Here is an 8,481-nt window from a genome sequence, read left to right on the forward strand (position 1 = left end):
GAGACATGTATTGTCAGAGGCGATACAACCCTAGCAAAAGTCCCTATATACACTGTCATACTTGGCTGGAAACGCCACTCTTTTTTGCTTTCCACGAAAGAGTTCACAAAGAATGTTGATCCTTCACGGTGTATTCAGGGGGAAAAATCAATCAAAAATACCAGCGGTTTGTAAGACTTTGCACAAAGAGGGATCAAAAAGCTTCCTCTATTGGTAACCAAATGAAGGGATGCACTCTGCACATTATCAAACCCCTTTTTGTTTAATCGGCCACAGAGGTAGGAATTTGAAGGCTATTACACATGTCAATCGAAGATCAACAGTTTCCCGGAAGAGACTATATAATGGGAAGGAAATATTTGTGTCAGTCAGGGAGAAAAGAAAATTGGTATTTTGGGGATATTAAGCTGCAAAACAACTTAGAAACCAAATTGCATGGAAGGCAATGTTTTGGTTGGGTAATTTGCACATAAGCTAGGCTACTGGTGTTTGAAGAAAATTGCGATCCAAGTTTCTGCCTCCTGAATAAATAACAATTTTTTTTTTTTTCATTTGTGGAATTGAGTAAATCTTTTTTGTTGAAACATTTAAAATAATTATCAACTGGTAGCATTCCTTTAATTGTACAAAGCTAGTCAGAGCTGAGTGCTAGATAATCTAATACCAATTTAGTTCACGTTTGTGAATTCATTGCAGCTTCATTTTGGGTGAGTAGAATTATATTTTTGGTGCTGAAAAACATTCTAATGCCTTCGTTGATTTTGCACCATAAGAATTTCTTTTTCTTTTGGCTGCTTGCATGAGCCTTTTTAATCTAAGCCACATTCCCAGTCAATGGAAATATACTGAAGCTAGTCTACCCTTCCCCAGGTCAGTGAGGCTGGCTTTAGAAAGCTCTGGTCTGCCAGTGTTAGGATTTTTGATCCATGCCCTTTGTTCAGAGTATACAGGGGTAAGGTTGAGTAACGCACAAATTCCAGGTTTGAAGACTGTCGGTGCAGTTATGTGGCTGTCAATAGCTTTGTTTGCAGAATAAATAAATAAATATAGATTTTGAGGCAGAGAGAAAAATCTCTTGCAGCAAACATTTTTTTGTGGTAACACTGAGTTACAGTCTAATTCTCTGGAAAATTGCTGATGGGAAAATTGTCCTTTTAATGGAATTGTATGACTTTGAGTAGGTCTTGGGAACTGATGCATTCAAGGTAACTTGATGGAAGATTTATTTCACATGCTCTGCAGGACTAAAAGTTTGGGTTATTTGCATTATGTATAATATGTCTCCGTTGACCATTTCTTGAAGCCCCATGGGTGTAGAAATCGGCAGCATTGTATTGATCAGCTACATTGACTTTTTTAAACACTGGAAAAGATTTACATTCAAAGTGCATTCATCTTGAGAAATATGCAAACTAGAAATTTTCTTTGGTTTGGCACATCAAATTAAAAATTACCATCAGGAAATATCTCCAGTGTTTAAAGATGAGGTTGTAAAGAGGAAAGCACAGTGTGCTATTGGTAATGCTTGATCTGTGAGACTTCATTACACTAATGGGATGATACATTGTAGTCAGTGGACAGAACCTGGTCCAGATTCATTGTGAACATAGTATTGCTGTACTTTAAATGCAGGGAGGAAAGATATTGGCAATTTACACTTTTTAATAAAAACTATGCTGAAATTTTCCAAACACCAGCTCTGGAATAAATGGAACTGAAAATAGAGGCTAGAACTTTGCAACGCAGAAGGAATTCCACTTATTTTTTAACATTTATATTTGAAAGGAGTACCGGGGTGTGAGAAATAAAACTGAAGTTTCATGTTAAAACTTCAAGGTGAAATAGCCTTGGAGTTCAGGGCCCCAGTAAAATGAATTGTAGTGCACTATGCAAAATAATTGTATTGCAACACGAGTCACTGAAGTATTTTCAATGGGTTTTTGGCAGTGAGTCCTGGTTTGAATTGTGTATGTGAAAGGGAGTGTGCCCGATATGTCTACAACATGTTTTTCATAACAAAAATAGAGTAGGCTGTGAATTTTAAACTCTTTAGATTCTCTTGCACTGGGATTGCTGCATATTGCTGGCTTCTGTTGCCAATGTAACGACGCAGGCAGCGGCAGTCTTCCAAACTCTTGCACTATTTGGTGAGGGTGTTAATGAATTGTGCTTATAACTTTGGCGATGCAACCAAACCCTTACTCTAACTAAACACCAAGTATGCACTTTCTGAGTCACGAGCTAGTGAAGTGAATTGGAAATATTGAGGGAGCGAGGTAGTGGAAGGGAAGATCTGAGGTTAGATAACAAGGTGATAAAACACTGCACAGATAGTCAAATCTATGACACTCCTGGTTTGCTCATCACACAGCAATCCAGCTACAACTTTATCACATCTTGAGAGCACTTTATAATGTTTTCCATTCGTCTGGGTGACCACAAGTGTACTCTGTATTGAGAGTGCATTTAATATTGCAAAACATGTAGTCCAGTGAGATTTGTGTTCGGGGTCTGTAAATACTGGGTGTGAATGGTACACGCCAGAGTTCTTGGAGTATACGCTTGGGTTTTAAACCATCGAACAGTTGCTATCCTGTAACTCCAAGCAAGGGGATAACATAACGAGCTATCTCAACCCATTTTCTTCCTGTATTATGGTGGGATGGTGAGGATGACTGGGACCTCTAGAGTTAAAGCTGTGTTTTTATTTTCAGATTTACCGAGCTGTTATTGGCAGTGTTTGTAAGTTTAAAAATATATTTGTTTTCAGATTGTAATGCTGCTGTACATGCTTTGTACAAACCAAAGAACCTGTAGACGTTTGGTCTGTATTTGACAATAAAGACTACCTGATGAAAGGCTGGCCCTGTCATGTTTCTTTGGGTGCTCAGCAATTTTATTTGACTTGCAAATAAATCAATAAACTTTTGAAGTGATTTACAGCAATGGGATATGGGCAGAAGACATGGACCTAAACGTTTCCTTTCATGATCTCCAGAGATGCTGTCTGATTTTAGATTTTTTTTAGATTTAGATTCTACACCGCGGAAACAAGCCCTTTCGGCCCACCAAGTCCGCGCAGCCCAGCGATCACCGCACATTAACACTATCCTACACACACCAGGGACAATTTTTACATTTACCCAGTCAATTAACCTACAAACCTGCACGTCTTTGGAGTGTGGGAGGAAACCGAAGATCTCGGAGAGAACCCCACGCAGGTCACGGGGAGAACGTACAAACTCCGTACAGTACAGCACCCGTAGTCAGGATTGCACCTGAGTCTCCAGAGTCTGATCTGCTGAGTTACTCCAGCACTTTGTCTTTTTTTGTAAACCAGCATCTGCAGTTCTTGTTTCTGAAAGCAAATGAATGGTTGATACATTATCACATGTGACATGCAACAGTGAATTTCTCTGTTTTGCATATATTACACAAAGTATGTAAAGAGTTGCCACTGATAGGGTGCTGGCAAAGTTACAAAGTGTTCAACCAAGTACAAAGCACAATGGTCCTGCTTTATTGACAGATACAAAGTGCTGGAGTAACTCAGCGAGTCAGGCGTCATGACAGGGAGAGGAACAGGTGGGAAGGGACTGGGCAAGGGTGGTGCAAAGCGGCACCCCAAAGTTCTTCGTGCCAACATCCAAGGCATCACCAAACCTGCCATCCGTCGTCTGGCTCGATGAGGTGGCGTCAAACCTATTTCTGGCCTCGTCTACGAGGAAGTGCGGGGAGTTTTGAAGGTTTTCCTTGAGAATGTCATCCGGGATTCAGTAGCCTACACGGAACATGCGAAACGCAAGACAGTGACAGCAATGGACGTGGTGTATGCACCAGGGACGCACCTTGTATGGGTTTGGGGGCTAAAAGATTAATGTGAGAAGTAATCAGAAAATCAAAGCATCTCTGGAGAAAAGGAATATGTAACTTTTTGGGTCAAGACCCTTCAACTTGGCACATCCCAGGTTAGGGGCAGCGCTGGTTTATTTTGTATTTGGTTTTTAAGTTTGGTTTATTGTCATGCGTACGGAGGTACAATGAAGCTTTTTGCTGCCTGACGCCCCCAGGTTTGGTCCCGACATCGGGAGTTGCCTGTGTTGAGTTCAGACCTTCTCCCTGGGACCGTGTGGGGTTCCTCTGGGTGCTCGGGTTTCCTCGCTCTCATCGCAAAGACTTGTGGGTTTGTAGGTTAATTGGCTTCTATAAATTGCTCCCAGTGTGTAGGGAGTGGATGCAAAAGTGGGATAACATAGAGCAAGTATGAAGGGGTGATCGCTGGCCAGCAGAGATTCGATGGGCTGAAGGGCCTGTTTCTATGCTGGATATTTTAAATCAATTTAAATCAAAGTCTGGAAGACCCAAGCTTGCTAAATAACTGGCAAATAATTATAATTTAGTATAAACGTTTTAAGAGGAATGAAATTAAAATTGTCAGTTTGAAAAGAAGTTCACTGAAAGAAAGGTCCTAACCTGAAACTGCACCTATCCATGTTCTCCAGAGATGCTCCCTGACCTGAGGCTCTCCTGCACTGTCCTACTGCAAAGAATACCACTCTTTTCTGTAACAATTTGCCTTCTGCTGTCCAGGTCCAAACTCTAGAATTCCCTCTACTTTTCCCCCTAACTGTTTTAATGTCTTTTGTGATTTACAGAAGGACACAAAGTGCTGGAGTAACTCAGCGGGTCAGGCAGTATCTCTGGAGAACATGGACGGGTATAAAGTGCTGGAGTAACTCAGCGGGTCAGGCAGTATCTCTGGAGAACATAGACAGGTATAAAGTGCTGGAGTAACTCAGCGGGTCAGGCAGTATCTCTGGAGAACATGGACGGGTATAAAGTGTTGGAGTAGCTCAGCTGGTCAGGCAGTATTGGGTCAAGATCCTTCTTCAGACTGTTTGTCATAAGTGATGGGAGCAGAATTGGGCCATTCAGCCCATTAAGTCTACGCCGCCATTCAATCATGGTTGATCCACCTTTCCCTCCTAACCCCTTTCTCCCCACAACACTTGACACCTGTACTAATCAAGATTGTGGGGAGAGAGGGAGGAGTGAGTGAAGGCTGGAAAAGGGGAGAGTCGACACGGGGCAAAGGGGATTTTTTGTTAGGCAGATGTTTAGAACAAAGGCCAGTGATGCGAAGAATAGGTATGAGACAGGTTTGGAGTTGCATATTGTGAAGACCGAGGGATACAATTAGCAGGAGGAGGAGTGTGTGGGGGGGGATGGGGATGGTGAAGGGGAGAAATGGGTGTATCTGTCCCAACTATCCTTTAACGGTCAGTTTTTCCTGATCTAGACTTAACAACTTATACCCTTGTAGAAATTCGTTCTTACTTAATCTACGAAAATGGCAGAAGTGTCAAATGTTGGTGCTTGAAATGCTGCTTAGTGTAACTTTGTTTTCACTCTGACTGGAGTGCAGTGCTCTGCGGGAATGCTTTAAATTAATTCATTAACATTCCATCCTGATTCCAAACTGTGGCAGCTTCAGTTGAGTGGCCAAAAGAAATGATGTTCATGCCTGGGTTTAATTTTCTGTTCATTTTAGGCTCCCATCAGTAGTAATTTAATCAGGAATGTACCATTGACTTTGACACCCAAGGACCATTATAATATAAAGTAGGTGTAGCTGATTCCTGGCACTTTATTCAGTTATTTCTGTCCGGTCTGAGTAACAAGTTCTTGGCCCTTGTGGATTGGAGTGAGATTTGCACTGCTGGCAGTTCTGATAGCTGTATCTACTTTCTCCAGCAATTCCAATCTCCACTTTAATCCTGTGCAAAATGCAACTATATTTGTAGTTGGGGCCTTGAACATAGTGTAATGGCAGTTTCTATACCATCTCAAAGTCCCACTTCGATAGCCATTACTACTCGGGGATGAAATGTAGTTATAGCTTACGCACACGTCGCACCCTGATATGACAAAACGAATCTTCATACGTCCTTTCTTAATTAATTGGTTTTATTAAAGTAGCACAAATCAAAGAGTAATTCATCACTTTCCGTACTTTATCAACTGTTTCTTCTTCTAACAATATCTCAGAATTCTTATAGTTATTACCGTGTGGTTCTTACAAATATAGCTGATACAAGCGTATGGTACGAGCGAGTGGTAAAGAACTGTATGCTCACCATCCTCCGAGCCTAAACTGACCCACAGCCTCTGTCGACACGCTAACCTCCCATCTAGACCCTCCCCATTACGTATTATCATATCATATCATATATATACAGCCGGAAACAGGCCTTTTCGGCCCTCCAAGTCCGTGCCGCCCAGCGATCCCTGTACATTAACACTATCCTACACCCACTAGGGACAATTTTTACATTTACCCAGCCAATTAACCTACATACCTGTACGTCTTTGGAGTGTGGGAGGAAACCGAAGATCTCGGAGAAAACCCACGCAGGTCACGGGGAGAGCGTACAAACTCCTTACAGTGCAGCACCCGTAGTCAGGATCGAACCTGAGTCTCCGGTGCAGCATTCGCTGTAAAGCAGCAACTCTACCGCTGCGCTACTGTGCCGCCCTTAAGTCACACCCATAAGCATGCAAAAAAGACATAAACTAGAAATATTAAAACATAGCCATAACACAATGACAATAACTGAATTAAGCATAAATGGCTCCTACGCATAGAATAGCACAGCACAGGCCCTTCGGCCCACAATGTCCATGCCGATCATGAATCCAAGTTAAACTAAACTCCTCTGCCTGCACGTGATCCAGATCTGCACGCCTATCCAAAAACCTCAAACGCTGCTATCATATCTGCCTCCAACGCTGCAACTGGCAGAGCATTCCTGACACCTGCCGCTCTGTAAAACCACCCTGGCGCTGCTCTGCATATCTTTAAACTTTGCCCTGCTCACCTTAAAGCTATGCTGTCTAGTCTTTTTCCATCCCTGGGGAAAAAGGTTCTGACTCTATCCTTTCTGTCCCTCATGATTTTATCTACTTCTATTGGGGCTCCTCTCAACTTCTGATGTTCCAGAGAAAACAATCCAGTTTGTCCATCTCTCCTTGTAGCTGTGTCGGAAGGAACTGCAAAGACTGGTTTAAATCCAAGATGGACACAAAATGCTGTAGTAACTCAACAGGACAGGCAGCATCTCTGGAGAGAAGGAAAGGGTGATGTTTTGGGTCGAGACCCTTCTTCAGACCTTATAGCCAGTAGTTTAGAGATACAGCACAGAAACAGGCCCTTTGGTCCACCGAGTCTGCACCAACCAGCAACCACCCACATTAGTTCTATCCGACACACTAGAAAAAAAATGACAGAAGCCAATTAACCTACAAACCTGCACGTCTTTGGAGTGCGGGAGGAAACTCACGCGGTCACAGGAGGAACGAACGAACTGCGTACAGATAGCATCCTTGGGTCAGGATCGAACCTGGGTCTCTGGCGATGTGAGACAGCTACTCTGCTTCTTTTGCACTGTGCTGCCCCATCCAGGCGTCCTAATCCAGGCAGCATTCTGGTAAACCTCTCCTGCACTCTCTCCAAAGCCTTTGCATCCTTCCTGGAATAGTTAGACAGATCAAAGATTTCTGGTAATCAGGCTCCTGCTAGTTTAGTTTAGAGAAACAGCGCGGAAACAGGCTGAGTCTGCGCTGACCAGAACTATTGGTACACGAGTTCTATCCTACACAGGGGTTGGTGCAGGGGGCAGGGATTCAGATTTCTGGACCATTGGGATCTCTTCTGGGGCTGGGGTAACCTGTAGAAAAGGGACGGGTTGCACCTTAACTGGAGGGGTAGCAACATCCTGGCAGGCAGGCTGGTTCGCTAGTGCTCCACGGGTGGGTTTAAACTAGATTGGCAGGGGGGGGTGGGATCTCATACAGGACAGAGGCAGGTGAGCGTTTAGAAGTTGATATAGAGGGCTGTGAGGGAAAGGTTATAGAATAGACAAAGGTGGAGAGATAGGACATACAGGCATTTAGACAGACAAGGGCTGATTAGGGATAATCAGCTTGGTTGTGTACATGGGAGGTCATGTCTCACAAATCTGAGTTTTTTGAAGACATGACCAAAAAGGTAGATGAGGGAAGAGCAGTAGATGTTGTATATATGGACTTCAGTAAAGCATTCAACAAGCTTCTGCATGGTAGGCTGCTCTGGAAGCTGAATGCATAGAAAATTGGCTCCATGCAAGGAAGCAGAGGGTGATGGTGGAAGGTTGTTTCTCAGACTGTAGGCCTGTGACTAGTGGTGTTTCCCAGGGTTCGGTGCTGTGCCCGTTACTGTTTGTCATCTATATAAACAATTTGAGAATATACAGGGCAAGATTAGCAAGTTTGCAGATGATACAAAAGTGGGTGGTTTTGCAGACAGTGAAGATGGTTGTGAAACATTGCAGTGGGATCTTGATCGATTGGCCATGTGGGCTGAGGAATGGTTGATGACATTTAATACAGAGAAGTGTGAGGTGTTGCATTTTGGGAAGTCTAACATGAGCAGGGCCTACACAG

Source organism: Rhinoraja longicauda, chromosome 12, assembly GCF_053455715.1.
Source record: "Rhinoraja longicauda isolate Sanriku21f chromosome 12, sRhiLon1.1, whole genome shotgun sequence".
Lineage (NCBI taxonomy): Eukaryota > Metazoa > Chordata > Chondrichthyes > Rajiformes > Arhynchobatidae > Rhinoraja > Rhinoraja longicauda.